This window comes from Pagrus major, chromosome 15 (genome assembly GCF_040436345.1).
Source record: "Pagrus major chromosome 15, Pma_NU_1.0".
NCBI lineage: Eukaryota > Metazoa > Chordata > Actinopteri > Spariformes > Sparidae > Pagrus > Pagrus major.
Genome location: NC_133229.1, coordinates 13364655 through 13380857, shown reverse-complemented (window position 1 = coordinate 13380857; position 16203 = coordinate 13364655). Strand labels below are relative to the sequence as shown.

At 44.2% G+C, this 16203-nt stretch overlaps 1 protein-coding gene across 5 annotated transcripts in view; it reads left to right on the top strand.

Moving 5' to 3' along the window:
* sipa1l2 (signal induced proliferation associated 1 like 2) overlaps positions 1-16203 on the top strand; it is a 91202-nt gene that overhangs the window by 10462 nt on the left and 64537 nt on the right. Inside the window, exon 1 of one of the 5 annotated variants that reach the window (XM_073481532.1) lies at positions 12436-12526. The exons of the other annotated variants lie outside the window; for them this stretch is intronic. The gene's annotated coding sequence lies outside the window, so the exon portion shown is untranslated. Of the gene's footprint in view, positions 1-12435; positions 12527-16203 lie in introns of those variants that run through there. 5 annotated transcript variants of the gene reach the window in all.

Genomic DNA, 16203 nt, shown 5'->3' with positions numbered 1-16203 from the left:
CCACTTTTGCACGCTCCCTTCCCCCCCTTCATAAGAGCACCTCATCAGATCATTGGCCTCGATCAGTTCTGAAGGTCAAAGTTCACTCGATCACTGGGGGCCCTCATGCCAGGTCGGATCAGTGCACTTGGTTCCTGGTGGAAGGAATGAATTCATCCGCAATCATCTCCCTGGACACTTTTCCCCATTTAGCATTCAGGAAGGGGGATGGTAGGAGGGTGGTGTAAAGAGGTGGGAACAAGACTAGAGTGGAGATGTGGAGGCAAAAAGAGAGCATTCCTATCCATTTGTCCTCTCTACACACTTTTTAATGGTTCATGTACAGTGTTTGTGCGTGCCTCCACAGATATTTAGCAGGAGATGATGACGGCCAGCTGACTGGAGGAATGGGATGCGTGTGTGTACTGTGTTTTTTTTTTTCCTTCAAGGCAGCTGACTCCTCTCTAAATCAGTGAGATTAAGGATGTGCTGATGAGTGGCAGCAGAGAGGGAAGCAAAATTTAGAGAGCAGAATTTCCCCTGATGCTTCGGTATGTCATTAACATTATTAATCTTTACATGGAGACAAAAGAAAACAGTGTGATTGTGAAGATGTGGGTGTAACCTTGGGTGCATTTTGTGTGTGTTTTATGTGTAGGTGCTCGCGTGTATGGGTGGCTCTCAGTGGGAGGTTAGACTTTGACACCCTTTTAGCCACCACACCTCCCTTAAACACACCCACCACATGCCATGCCAGCTGCAGCTGTTGTGCCTCAATGCAAGAGATGTAGAAAATTCCTCTTGCTCTGCAATTAGAGCTGCAGATTGCTGAATAGCGCACATTGCGATGTCCTAAAATTGCACTTGGTCCCCTTTCTACTCCCAAGAACACTGAGTAAATAGAAACTGATGAGGGCAAATCGTGAATAAACCGGTCCCCGTCTGCCTCCGAGTTGACAGATTGTGTTTTGTGCAAGCTGCTCCTTGTGATGTGCTGTTACCCTGGTTAAAGAAACCAAAGGGTGGAAAAAGGCCTCATTGATGGGGTGGGTTTCTCACGCCTGACTGAGAATGTTCGCTTTCCATCGAGTCAAGTGGTGCATTGTGATTCAACCAAAGAAATGCAAATATATAGAACAGATGTACTATTTCTTTTTTCGCCCGTTTGTCGGCAGGAGTAATCCCTCATTCAGGTGGAGATTGTGCCGGGTGCACTCTGGGTGCAAGTCTAAAGTGTTAACAAGGGAAAAGCCATGTCACTCTGGCACATGTGATGGCTGCCTGCTTTTCAGGACCCTCTCTCAATAAGGCTAGATGCTCAGGATAGATAAATGGAGGCTTTTGTGGCCTTTGCCAGAGGGAGAACCGCACAATGAAGGACACACACAGAGCAAGGTCTTTTCCAGAGAAAATAGCTAAAAGCAGCATTTCTCCAGTCCCTCCTCCTTTTTCTCTCCCTCATTCCCTCCTTCACTTTTCTCTCACTCTTCCTTCCCGAATCTTTTCCTCCTCCGTGAGAACTGAACCTTGCTCCCATAATGTTTCCATAAACGGGCTGAGGGAATGGAAATAACTCGGACCATTTCCCATTGCCTCCCTCCATCCACTCTCACCCCACCAGCAGTCTCTTTACAGGGCTGTGGACAGTACTTACACACACTTCCCTTAATGATGCACAGCGTTTTACACTGCTCTGAGCACTGTCAGAGTGCACATTTAAGGCATCTTTGGACACAGCAGCCTTAAAATACAGTAGCTGTGCTGCTGCTACTTCATCAGGCATTACCAGGGCTACTTCTAACAGGATGGAGGTCAAATTGGTCTTGTGCCTGGGATTTAAAGTACCACTGCACATCCTTCAGTATGGCTGGGACATTCACTCAGAAGTACTAGTTATTGCACTCCTCCTCCTCCGCTATAACCTGTTGTTATTAGGGTTTTCTCCCTCCTGTCATTCTTCTTTTGAGCCATGTTTACCTTTCAGTACAGCCTTTTCATTCTCTGTTTCTCTTTTCCTACCTCTCCGCTTTCCACTTCATGACTTATGTTGTTGTCTTAACTGTCACTATGTGGCTGTCTGGGGTTTTACATGTACTTTTGCATGTTGCCTACATCTGAAGGCCATCCTGCCAGGCCAGGACTGGGCGATCTCTCATGTGGGTGGCTGCCCTGGGAACAGATGTTTTTGATGCCACTTGTAGGGGGAAAAGCTTTGAAAGTGACTCCATAAAAAGAGATGCCAGCTGCATGACAAACCAGGGCCGCCTAGTTCTCAGGAATTCTGCCGGAGCCATTTCTCTCCGAGCTCTGAAAACAAGGCCTGTGGAGAATAAGAAAAGTTTTCACTTAATCAGACTGTTCCCTTTGGAGGACTTCATTAATTACAGGAGGAAGTAGCTGCACTGGAACATATGCTCCAGATGGCCTGCACTTCACTACTTGTTGTTGTTGTTATTTTTGGTATCTAGATCCTGTACAATGATCTGAATACATTCTTTCTTTTTTTGTTATGTATCAGACTTTCACCAGCCTCACCTACATTTTGCCAACAGGTTCATTCATCCGTGAATGTAACCATTGTTGGACTACTTGTTTGTTTGTAGCCTTGTTTTCCACTTCTCTTGCCAGCCGTGGTGCAGGCATCTGGCATCCTACTCGGTCATCTGAAAGCACTGGCAGCTTTGCCCATACTGCTGTTAACAATATGGTTTCCAGTGTCAACTTTCCTTTGCTTCCTGACTGCCCGCTCCATCTGCACACATCCGTAGAGCAGCACCCCTGACCTGGCATCCAGCAGCACGCTCTGCCCTGCCAAACTTCCAATGAAAAGCAGCTCTCCGGCCAGTGATTATTATTCACGTGCTAATTTTAGCCCCTGCGATCGTCAAAAACCCTCATTACGTGCCCTATGGATGAAGCACGTCATCTGCGCCGCTCACAAAATGTGCTGAGCCGGAACTATTGGTGTCTGCCAACTTTTGCCAAAGTATAGTTTGTAGGTTGTGGTGGTAAACGCTGATACTCTGCCCCAGGAGTTTCTTACAGATCCTAATCATATGTTCGTAGGTAATGAAAGAGCGAGTGCAAAACTGCAAAATATAAACACGACTCGGATAAGCACTTAATTACTGAAGACATCCTTCAGTGTGCCAGTGGCAATGTTGTAGTGTTCAAAAATTAATCAACTGGTTTGTTCTGCAGTGTGACAGCAACAGAAATGAATTTTTCTTTATCTGGTTTGAACAGAGAGAAAGTTGTTTGCACCAGAGACAGAACGTTTTCAGAAGCACCATGTTCTGAAACTCCTCTTTTACGCTTGTCAACCTTGAACGTTGCATTATTCACTGTCACCAGTTGCATCAAGCTTTTGATAGCAGAGGTCTTTTTGTTTCATCACCGAGATCCCATACAGGTAATGTAGGGTTGCAATGGTATGAAATTTTCACAGCGCAATAACCATTTAAAACCATATTACAGTTTCACTCTATTATTAATATCAACAGTTATAATGGCCTTTTAATAGGATGAAAACAGAAGGGTTTTTTGGTTGAAGGCTCTGTTATAATTTTCACTAAACATTATGTCCTCGTGACTGACATGAAACTTGAAAAAATATATTTTGTAATGACAAATACTGTAGAATTCAATACCATAGATGGGCAAATCCACACGTTATGATAATCTGCTATTTTCATACTACCTCTTTTAATACCAGGCCTCTGCAACCCTAAGTAGGGCATATGATACACGCAAGCCAACCAATCGGGTCCAGTTTGGTTCCCGGATCTGTTTAGCATTATGTGTAATACCCAAGTGGATCCGACAAGACTCAGCCGTGATCATGCAAGTCAACTTTTAAATTGAACTAACGAGTGGATTAGCCATGCTGTTTCAATCAGCAAGAGAAGAAAAACAAAAACCTTGACGTAATCTACATTTTACCTTGTTTGGCAAAGAGGATGGATTATATGTGTCCATGTGTGTAACCAGGCACAATGGAGAAGGCTACTAACATTACATAGGTCAGAACACAAATTTTTGTATTGACAACTTGTAAATGAGTGTGAACAAGTAGAAATCAGTGCAGATCACGTCTATTGTCTCCTGTCTGGGGTTGTATCCAGCATTTCTAACTTCTTCATTGGCTGGGTCCCATGTTTCAAGTGATAGGCTGGTCTAGTTCACTTCCAGCTGGTAAATTGCTCGGTTTTTCGGGTTTGAGCACAAAGTTTTGGACCCATAAAGACCTCTAAAGGCCTGAGAGTAGTTTCCTTGCTCTAATTGAACAGTTTTTAGAGGCCATAAAGACTCAAATTATCCAGTAATTTAAAAGAAAACAGCAAAAATTAGAAGCACACATTTCTGTTCATCATCTCATGACCCCTCATATTTATCTTGCGACCCCTTGGTGTGTTCTGACCCCTAAATTGGGAACTACTCTTCTGGGCCTGCTTCACCCTTTTTTCTAGACTATTGTGATTTTGTCCAAATGTTTAATAATGTTTCTTTGTGCTGCTCGAAACTCGACGACAATGTGCGCCTGCCCCTGTATTCAGCGGATCACCACTCATCTGTGTGCTGCTCTCTGCTCCTCTCCTCTCCCTCCCGCTTTGTTCTGAAGGGAGGTCTGCTGTCACTCAAGGCTGTCATATGCAGAAAAAAGTTGCCTGGCAACAACATGGAGGGATGCGAAAGCCACTGTTTACTCTCCACCCCCTCACCTCATGTGCCCACAACCCCCTTCTCTTTCTCTCTCTTCCTGATGGAGTGGCATGGGAGGGATAGTGGAGGCAGTTCAGACTCCAGCTCTCTGATGAATTCAGACAACAGATACAGAACAAACTGAGAGGAGGAGAGAATTTGGAGAGAGATAAAAAGGAAGGGGGTGGATAGGGGAGAAGTGACATTCGGAGATGCTGTGTTTGCCTGTTGGCTGCCAGCTGCTGCTCCCCCCTTCCTCTCTGCGGGAGGAACAGGCCATTTCCCTAAACAACTTCTCTGCCACTCTGCATAACTAAGGAAGAACTTGTCTTACCACAGCAGGCTGTTATCAGCAGGACTAAAAATACTGGACGGCGAAAGGGATCACATGCCTGGCTATCGTCACACCCTCGTGAATGAGCGCTCAATCTGAGCGGATACAGGTGCCTTTGGTTCTTGGTGATTATTAAATGTCCCCTGGTGAAAACAATCAGGCGAAAGCCCTCGTTCCTCGCCACATTGTACTACTTAGACTTGTTTAGTACTGTAATCATGAAGCAAGCCTCAATTGCTTCCACACCACCATGCTGAGTTTGGTTGTGTTATCAGGTTAACCGTCGAATGACAAATGTTGGGTTGTTTTCAGAAGGAGTTGGTTCCACTACAGAGAAAATGAGTGTGATTTTTTTTTTTTTTTTTTAAATAATGTTGAGTGTACATTTATTGTGATCAGGTAAAGGACTACAGTGAGTTCTTCACAGTTTGTCCCATGAAAAATTGGCACCACAGTCAAGCATCTCCAAAAGAAAGTCCTGTACAATGCTAATGCTCTTGTATTATGCAAGGTGCAGAACTAGTATGCGTCTGTTGGGGAAAATATTCATTGCCTGTTGCCAGACGTCACACATTCATTTTGTTTGGGCACGTAATGACGGTTTTTGACGATCGCAGGGGCTAAAATTAGCACTGCCAGAGTAAGAGTGAGAAAGGAGATGAAGGTACCAGTCTGGATGAGTTGAGTCATCCACCAGCATGCACTCACAGCCATGTACCAAATGGTCAAAGCCATCACCAAACAAAACAGTGCTTAGGAGTCCTATGGGAAAAGGCTGGAGGCTGATGGAAGGAGTAATGGAACCAGTGATGTATGAAAAGGCAGAAGCAGTGTAAGATCCAACATATCTCTACTGCAAGGACGAACAATGCAGTCAACAGAAGAAAAGGGCTGGTGACATCGTACGGTGAAGTTAATAGTCCAAAAACCTACTTTTGTGACAAGATAACAGTGTTTGGTACATATTAATTATTTTTTTTGGTGATTGGCGCCCTTACTAACAGCCATACTGTATAAATTTACCTTTTGGATTTTTAATTTCCTATTCAATTTCCATCCACAATTCATGTGTGTTTAAATACGGAATTTTACTTTCCGCATCTGTGATTGCATGACGGTCCTTGAGACGTAGATTTTATCATCATAGGGTGCATACATAGGCCCTGTACAGTCATCCGTCTCCCTCCAATTTGTTGTGACAGCGACCACTACAATACAACAAGGTACAGAATACGTCTGCCTGTGTAGGACACGTCCTTTAAGCTCCATGGTGTCCACAGCTGCCTATGTTTACATCTTTTTGGGAGTATATTCAGGCACCATGTAGAAATTTGAAACATGGACAAAGGTTTTGATTATATTGTTGCTTCATTGTATGTAATACATGTCTGTGAACATCCAGTCCAAATTTGGTAATGTAATTTTGTGATTATTATTTCCAGAGATGCATGTGATAAAGCAGATGTTGTCCCTTTTTTACTTTGAGCCTCATTTTTTGCTATTTTCAGTTTTGGGGAGGATCCAAACATCAACCACATAAATTAACTTTTGCAGTAAAATATTTTTATATTTTATTTAATTAATATTTTAAACTACCCATTATTAAAAACCAGGCATATTTAATTTATGAAAAAACATGGTCGTGCTTTGTTTGACCTTGTGTAGAGGTGTCTGAAGTTAGCTTAGTTTAGCATAAAAACAGGAAACTGGGAAACAGCTCGCCTCACATCGTCCAAAAGTCAGTACATTTCTTTAAATAAGTCCAAACTCTCCCCAGCATTTGAAAGATGAGCTGTGAAAGAACATTTTGAAGTGTTTGTGAATGTAGGTCGTTGTGCATGTGTATCCGTTTGTGTAATGACTACCCATGGTATGTAAATTACCCATCAGACCCGGCCGTCCATGTGCAAACGAGCAGTGTTTGTGGGATTGTGTGTTTCTCCACAGGCCCTGCTGCACATGTGTGTAGGCCGATGAATAGTTTGTCTGTTTGCTGGGATGCAGTGACAAGAACTGCTAAGTGTTACCTCCTGGGGCTTCCCACTCTTCAAATAAAACTCTTTTCCTTCCCCTCAACTCCAATCAAAGCTGAGAACCTGCCTGCAGAGGCTAGATCAAAGCCGACTGTGGCACACAGACCTGTACTTGGTGCCATTCATTCGGCTCGATTAAAGTCTGTCATTTCCTGCTATTAACATGCTCCTACCTCCAACCAGAAACAGGGAGAGCAAAGCAGTCATCAGGAAGTGGTTACAATGTCACTGTTTAGTGTTTTTCCAATTAAGACCCCTGAAACTCAGTTATGTTGCACTATATAGGAAGAGAGATATATCATCACAACTCAATTACCTTGCAGAGTTGTTCTATATTTAGCCTTTATGTGTCCAAGGAAGGTTGACTTCCTCAGAAATAAGTGGCTTCACAGCTCAGTCAGTGCAGTTATGAACCATGGTTATAATGCAGCGCCTCTGCAATAGTTACAAGTGCCTTGTTTAGAGGTGTCTCAGTGGTTGTTGAGAATGGTTTTATAGGTCTCCACACCCACAGATTTTAACCATAATAACCCTTACACTAACTCCATGTTCAGGCCAAGACACACCAAGCTGAACTTAAACAACTAGCGTCAGCAGCAACTGATTGAACACGTAATGACCACTGACACAGCCCAATGCCTGACATCTTCGGTTAAAAGGTGAACACCATAGAGTAGTTTTGTCACGTGACTGGAGTTTCTAACTTCAATAGAATACCTTGAAAAATATCAACTTTTGATACCATAGGCAGAATTACAATAATTAAATGAGGAAAATTTTTGATTTTTATTAAAAGATTGGTATAATAAGGTTTGTGTACTGTGTGTTAGGCACAACAGCATCTAAGTATGTTACTTCTGACCATAGCCCAAGCCCTGCTGTCTGAGATTCCTCAGGCCTGATAGCTCTAAGGGGGATTACTTTTAGCTTTGAGAATTACAGATGGCTGTTGGGCCAACAACAGCACAACGCCCTCATCAACAGCAGTTTACTGGGACATCTCGTTAAATACTTCAGTGGGCACTGCAGTGGTGTTTGTGTCAACTTGCTGTCAGAAGAGAGAGCGAGAAAGCGCAGCTGCTAGGGGTGTATTGATACTAAAGAACATTTTTGACAACACGACCACAGAGACGACAGCTGACTTGTGTTTGTTTAAGAGGAAATAACTTTTCAGAAGTCTTTATGTAATCAAAGAAAGTCCCACTAAATGTTTCATAGCAAATAACTCCTGCACACTGTCCTCACACTGAGAAAATTACATGACGTTTTGCTACACATACAGTACCTTCATCAGGTTATTTTTCAGGATATTTTTCCTCTTCAACCTGATGATGGTCTGTGTACTGAAACGTTAAGTTGTTTTTGAATCAAACTAAATGTTTAAAAAATGCATTGAGAATATGTCTGCTAAAATGTTGAAAGCGGCACCACTCAGTGTCTGAAAGTTGTTGTTTTCACTGGATTGGTTTGGGTTCCTTTTTTTGTTTTTCCACGCCAGCACAAAGCAAACCAAGCAAACCTTTACAGTTTCAGCTTTTAAATAGACCACTTACTTACTTCCTGCCATTCAGGTGCAGATTGTGCATGAATGTTAGTGGTCAGCTCGCTGTCAGCTGTAGCCTTTGATGCATTGCCTCACATCTTCTGATAAAAGCTTCACTTAAACAAACTGCAGTCAGGCTTTGGTGGCACTAGCTCTCTGGCTTGCGGTGTGTCGGCCCTTAAACCCACAGCTGTTTGCAGTGAAGCACCAGAGAGTAGCGCCCTGCAGAGATGAGGACCTTTTGTCATACATTTTTTCCCTCCTTGCTCTCAGGACCATCACAGCCTCTCCCAGCCCTCCTGTCTGCTGAAGGTAAAAATATGCCGGCTCAGCATATGGCATGTGGCTAGAGGGATTATCAGTTTTGAAAGAAGGGCAATTCCACTCTCTGGCTGTGTCTCTCTCCTCTTATCTCAGTGTGTTTAAGGTGGTCATGGTTGCTACTGGCTCTGTTTGTCAGACGGACCTTTGTACCCGGCTGCAGTTCATAGGATGGAGGACCGATAAGTGGATCCCTCCATCTCCCGCCGCTCCAAATGTCAGCCATTGCAAGAAACTTAAGGTCACAGGCTTGACCTGGGCATCTTTTCCCGGGAACAATAGCTTTTCCCCCTCTTTTTACCCGTCCTTCCTGTCAGCCAGAGAAGTTCTGAATGTCACGGTCCACCCCCTCCCCCCTGCCACCAACTCCCAGCAGTCTTTCTCCCCCCGCCCAGCACAGCCACCTACTTTCCCTTACATATGCTAATGCTGCAGTCCCATTCATTCTGTTGGTGGCTTTGTCACAGGGGGAGGGAGAGGGCCGCGTGCATTAAGGGGCAGCTGTATGCATTTCCCTAAATTGACTCCCTGATGGCCGCCAGACTCGACCTTATTTTACTCTCTCCTTCTTTTTCTTCCACCTTTCTTGGTTTTCTCCCCAAACTAGTGATTGGATAAAGAAACAGAGGGAGTAAGAAGGAAGAGCTGTTTATTTTAGGGGCTTTCTTGCTGTGAAGTGTGGCGGCTTTCTCTCAACAAGTGGCTGACGGATTTAATGCACTTGGATAGCATTTCCATAGTGAGCTCATTACCACAGTGGCTCACAGGGCTTTGTGTCCTGTGCTCTTAGGATTTATGGCTCTGATGAAAAAGGACTCTCTTAATCAGGTAAGCATGGCAACTGTTGATCTCTGGTGTTGGTTGTCATGTAATGGCATCATGGGAAAAAATTAAAAGCTAAATAATGCATATTGACCTCACATATATGTGCAGAATAAGCAGTGTGTAAAGCGAGGAAAGTCTTTTCTTTGTGTTTGAGGAGTGGTCTAGCCTGTGGTGTGTATCAGAGGAGGAATTGGTGAGTGTGTGTCTCTGGCAGACACAGCACAGAAAGTTCTTGCGAGGTGAATATAAGAGTGATTCATCCGTGTATCTGTGCTTACTCCTGTCCTCCCTCAAGTTATGTTTGCATCCCCCTAGTTGACTAAACCATACTCTGTGTCAGCTGTGGAGCTCCCAGCTGCTGCCAAGGAGTCCAAATTGTCTCTCTAAGACAAATCTCTGAGATTGGGTGAGAAACAAACTTTGAAAACAAACTGAGCACTACCAAAGTGAATAAGAGGACACTGACACATTCTGAGGTTGTCCTGCTGGTCAGCATGTGTAGATGCTGCTCCCTGAGTGATGTGTGATGTGCGTGTGCCTTAGTGTTTAGGTTCTCAGTCTTTACCTTCTTCCCTCCTCTGCTGCGCTGTTCCTCAGCGATAATGTGACAATGTGCACTCTGACTGACCTCAGCAGAGAAGCGCGAGCACGGATGTGTTTGCTCCGAACTCCGAAGTCTCTTTTAACAGCTTCCCTTTTGCGAGATGAGAGTGCGCTTCTCACCATTTCTCTCTCCCCTCTCTTCTCTCTCTCCTCTCCCTGAGAGAGTGCGCTCCGCTGACAGGCTGTCGTTGGTATGGAGGTAGCAGGGCAAGCAGCGGGCTGCTGGGAAGCAGCAGAGGGGGGATGTGTGCTGATGGAAATAGGTGGTGGTTTATTCTAGAGGCCTGCTGGGCCACATCAACCCTGCACGTCCCTTTTCTGTCTCACCATAGCAGCGAAGGCCCGGTGTGGCTAGGCCAAGTTCGGGGGACAGATGGTCCCTTTTGGAGAAGGGCCACAGCACAGTGCTCTCTGCTCGTGGGGCTCCACTGGAGCAGCCAAGAACAAACACGGTCTCCTTCTGTTGGGAACATACAGGAGCTTCAGTCTGTGAGACCTCTATAGATATCTAGAACTATGCATGTGTATCATGGGTGTGATATTAATGCTGGTTGTTACATAATATCAACTGACATACACATTAGAGCTTCGTGTGGCACTGCTAGTCACATTTCTAGTAAGGCTGCATTCAATAAGTCAGTATTCATGAATTTTGTATTAAAAATGGGACACTGCGTTGGCCAGGTTTACCACATCACTTAAATCATTTAACTCAGTGCATTCTGGGTGAGTGTTTACCGCAGTGGCTGTTCTTTATTCTGTGTGTATAAACAGAGAAAATCTGTTGTCCTGTCTATTTTAATTCTCAGATCACCCTGAAACAACTAAAGGACAATGGCAGTGTGCTGCCTGGCAGGCGCTGGGCAGACGGCCAGCTGGCGGGGCATCAGGGTAGGAGACTCCCATTTTCAGTGGAGCCAGGAGGAGGCCTGCCGCTCCCCTGCACTACCACTGTTGTGCTGTTTTATACGAGGCTCGGTCCAGATCCAGAGCAGTGGTTCTGTTCTTTTCATAACTTTGCAGCTCTACACCTTGTCACTGTGATCATTTGGAGCTACCATCAGAGCTGTTACTGTGGTTAAGCTCCCACTTGATGGATTGCTGTAGGTAATTATGTTAATCTTGGCACGTAAAGGTCGTCATTCCGGAGCTGCAGTGGTAATTTTATTTTATCGACGGCTGTCATCTTAATGCATTATCTGCCATCTGACTTTTCGAAACAGCAGATCTGAAGTACAAGGTGTGTATTTCATGTTCGCACTAGAAATACTGAGACAAATGACTTGATGAATGGGCTCAGTCACCACCAAGTGAAAAGAGTCGTGTCTTAAAGCACTTTCAGAACATCTGTTGTGGATATTTACTGTCAAAACACCACTCGGCGAAGAAGCATTTGACCTTTTTACATGTGAAGCGTCACAACATGCTGTGCTGCTTCACAATGCAATCAATTACTTTGAAAGACTCAACTGATGTTCCCAGAAATGGAGATGAAAGATATGTACACATACACATAATAAGATTAGCTCTGTCTCTCCCTTCTTCCAGTTCCCTGCTTCTATACACAGTCATGGTGTTTCAAACCACTCTTCTGGCAGACCCCCTTTTCTCTGTCTGTAACGCAGCATATGGTAGATATTATGAGATTTGAATGTGTGCAGGAAATGAAAAGAATTCACCATTTGCAGTTTCTGTTGGGTAAATACTTACTGTTCCCTGAACCACGTAAAGCGGAGTCAGATCTCGGGGTGACCCCTGAGCTTTTAGATATTCCAGATGGAGCTACTGCTAGCTAACACAAAGCAGCAGAGCAGAATCTGGGGGTGCATCAGGTGTAGGAAAACAGACTCATGTCCATGTAAGCTGCCTCCACGATAAGACAACAGTTGGAAATAACCACCAGTCCAAAACCCCAAAGTCCACGGCAAAGCAAACAGCTATCTTTTGTTTAATTTTACACGTGAGAGCACAGCTGTTGACAGATGAGGTGTGGCGAGATGACTGTTTGAGGGCAGTGACCTCCGGTAAGCTCTGTAACCACAGGAGCAGATATCAGACGGTGCAGTTCAGCACAAAGCTATATCTGTCTGTGGCCTCTTTTATTCCAGATGTTGTCTGTCTAATATCTGTGCGGGAAAGCTGTTCAATTTTCTTCGACTGTTATAGAAGTATTGAAGTCTTATTCAGGTATGAATGCACTTCCTTTTTGCAGAGATTCTCGTCTGGTGTTCTCAGTCTAGAAGTGAAACAGCTGAAAGGACTTTTACTTGAGTTTTATATAGATCAAAACGCAGACAGAGTATAAAGAGTCTCTTTTGAAGCAGCACTCATGCCAGAGGTTGGACTCCTGGAGACACTACAATGCTTGTTTGATAGAGGCTGTGTTCTCCATAAGTCTGTGCACCTGGGGCACTGACTGGGCATTAGTGAATGTGGGCATTTCCCACAGTGCATTGTGAGGCCCGGAGCCAGGGGAATGATGAGACGGCGGGTCTGTGTGTTTACTCTGTGCTGTCTGACCTCCTTTTTTATCTCTTCTTCTGATTGTTCTTCTGCTGTAGGGTCAACTTGGGTCTGTGTGCTTTGAGATGTAAACAAAAAGTCTTTAATCGTGTCTCGCTGTTGCAGAAACTGCCTCCGTTCAGCCCCTCGCTCTTTACCCATGCACCCACTCTCCTCTCCTTTGTAGTATTCTCTGTTTTCTCTCGGTCTCCTCTGTTATGCCCATGGTCATGTTGGTATGAGCTCATCACGTTTGTTTGTGTGATTGTGGGCAATGCCATGTAAATTGGATCATGTCAGAATGGTCTGTGGTGATGACAGGACACTCTTTTGTTTTCCCGGGGAGATTTTAGCTTGAAAATGACAGTGCATATTTGCGGGCAGTCAAGGAGAAATGAGATCACACATGAGTAGTAAAACATGTGGGGACTTTGGACATTGAAATACAGAATTACCATGTTCTCTAAGACAGTATGGCAGGTTTGTCACAAATAAAAAGCCTCCACTGGGCTTACACAGGATTACACAAAAAGAACTGAACAGATTTCCACGACACTTGGATAAAGAAATGGGTCTTGGCCCAGAATAGACCCCATTAACTTTTGGTGCGCATCCAGATAAAAGGACAGGACAAGGAATTTTTTCCTCACTTTCTTTAGGATTGCAAAATAGGGCATCATTTTTTCAACACTTAAATGGTAAATTTCTCAGGGAAATAGAATGGCACTAAGTAGAGCACATGCCTACGCCAAGGCCCAGCAGTCTCCTTTTGTATTCAGCCACCTGAAGTCAAGAGCCATGCATTATTCCCTGAGAAATTAACAAAAATGTCAATCTCGCAATGTTAAAGAAGGTGAAAAAAAATCCTGAATCTGTCCAGGATCTGTCGATGCACACCAAGAGTTAATGGGGTCTATTCTGAGACCCATCTGCCATCCAAGTGTTGTGGAAATCTGTTCAGTAGTTTTGTGTAATCCTGCTCACAAACCAACAAACAAACAAATAAATTGACGAAAAACATAAACTCCCTGGCGGAGGCAAAAATGCATGGATCCTGACGAAAAAGGCGTATTTAGGTGGATGGTATCTATGAGTGAGTACAAAAGAGGACTGTTGGACCTTGGCAGAGGTATGCGCTCTACTGCGTGCTATTGTAGTTTTACCATGAAAATTAGTAGAAAGCAGGTGGTCCTTGGCTATGCCCCTAATGATACCTATATTAGACAAGCAGTACTTGTAATGTAACTCAGCTTAGCATTTACAGAAACTTTTGAAAAAAAATGTGAACACACTTCTAATGCAATTAACAAACAAAATCACATTAAGTTCACTAACTTGGAGTGTTAGTGCTTTTATGTAAACGGGTCGCTCTTTTGGCACAGGATAAAAGCGGCTGGCACACACTTGGTACCGCTCCTCTGTTGTTAGAAAAGAGTAAGCTCTGCACTCAATCTTCCTCTTTAGTTCAGGGAACAAACATGCTGTCTGCTTTTTGTTGTTGCAGAGCAGCACAGGGACCCGTTCTAAATCATCTCGTCCCTCTTGTAACATAAGCTGTGACTCTAAGCTGCAGCTGGAGCTGGTGCGTCTATTCATTGCAACTTTCAGCATCAGGATTTCTGGCTCTGTGTTTCTGAGATTTCTCTGCATATTCCAGCCTTTTCAGCGTCGAAGGACTGACCTCCAGTCACATACAGAGCTGTATTCAACAGTCTCGGAGGACATGCTAAAGTTTATTTCAAATCGAGTATACTGGAGCTTGTAATGATAGAAATAGAATGACGTGAAGGAGAGGGTTGGATACAGGTGGTCAAATGGTGTACGGTCTCTATATCCTCTCTAACGGATGATGCTGTCACATGGCCACCCATCACTAGTGAAGCATTACTTTTAATTCTGTTGCTCATTATGTATGCAACCTCACTTAACCTAAATAAATAGTGTTAAATTCTCATCCATGTGAGTATTTTTAAAGGAAAAGTAGGCTGGATGTGGTTTGCTGTTAGTTTCCCTTCATACATGCACATCAGGCGCGATAAGGCCGCTGGCTGGAACTCATTTTATTGGTTTCCTTACCTCCCACTGAGGGTGTGACCCTCCTTTCACACTGGCCATTAAAATCTCAGCATTACTCCCTGCAGGCAATATTGGCACATCGGGGCGTTCGGTTGGTGGTCTGACCACAATAAGAGAGGGTGGAGTTAGATGATTGGGTTCTTACCGGCTCAGATAGAGTGAGTTATCGCTGTGTTGAGGACGGGCTGGGCTTGGACATTGATGGCAGGGCTTTAGCATCAGTGCTAATTTAAGTGTCAGCTGGTGGGAGATTCCTCCCTGTTGTGAGGTTGAATTGTGAGAGCAGCAGATGAAAGAGGAAGTAGTTGAATGGTGCATTTGGTTTTCTTTGGTCCATACTTTCATAGTCACACACACAGTGTCCTTTCTGGTTTTGGAGGCACTTGGGGAAGATGGTATGCCAGTTTTCCCAGGCCCCAGTAATGAACTCTCAAGGATAACATCACCCAATTAATTGGTTGTATGGTTTAATTGCACAAATCTCTTTGAGCAAGGTTTGGCAAAACTCCCATTCGGTTTTTTTCTTCTCGCTCCACCACTTTCCCTTCTCTTCTTAACCTCACAATCTCCTTTGCTTTAACCCAGTTAAGGTAAAGAATCGCTCCAGTGAAGCGGAAACAGGAATGTTTTCATCAGATTGGAGATGCCCGTGTCTGGTTGCAGTCATACACCCCCTCCTTCTCTGCCTGCAAGTGTGATGAATTTAATATCTATCCTGCCCAAAACCATTGCATGCACCCCTCCCATTCCCACTGCAAGGTTGGAACAGCTGCTCACAATAGAGGATTGAAAACAGAGCTCCCACGTTGTTTTAAATCAACTCCTCAGAGGGCGAAATACTAACACAGTGTGCAGCGCAAATTTGATCGCCTTTGAGTGTGATGTGACATGGAATGTGATTCATTGTTTTTATTGTGAGTTTATTGAGGAATCAAATGGCGGGCAGTGAAGCATAGGCAAACGTGCCTTCAGGTTTGTTTGCTTTCCGCTCAGATTTTTTTCTTTCCCGTGCGTTAATGATGAACACAGTCAGTGTGAGACATCCAAATCTCTGACTGGCTGCAGAGCTGCCAGAGCAGGCAGGTTATAAGAAACTAAAATAAAAGAGATTGTGAATGCACGTAGAAGGGCTTCACATAGTAATGCTGCCTGACTCACTATATGATGAAGTCCATGAGCTGGAAAATTGGTGTAATCATCTTGGCCTCTAACCTACATTGCACCCTAATTTCGCTGCGGGAGGAGTGGATGACTGCATCACGGCTTGGCCTCAGCTCTGGAGGTCG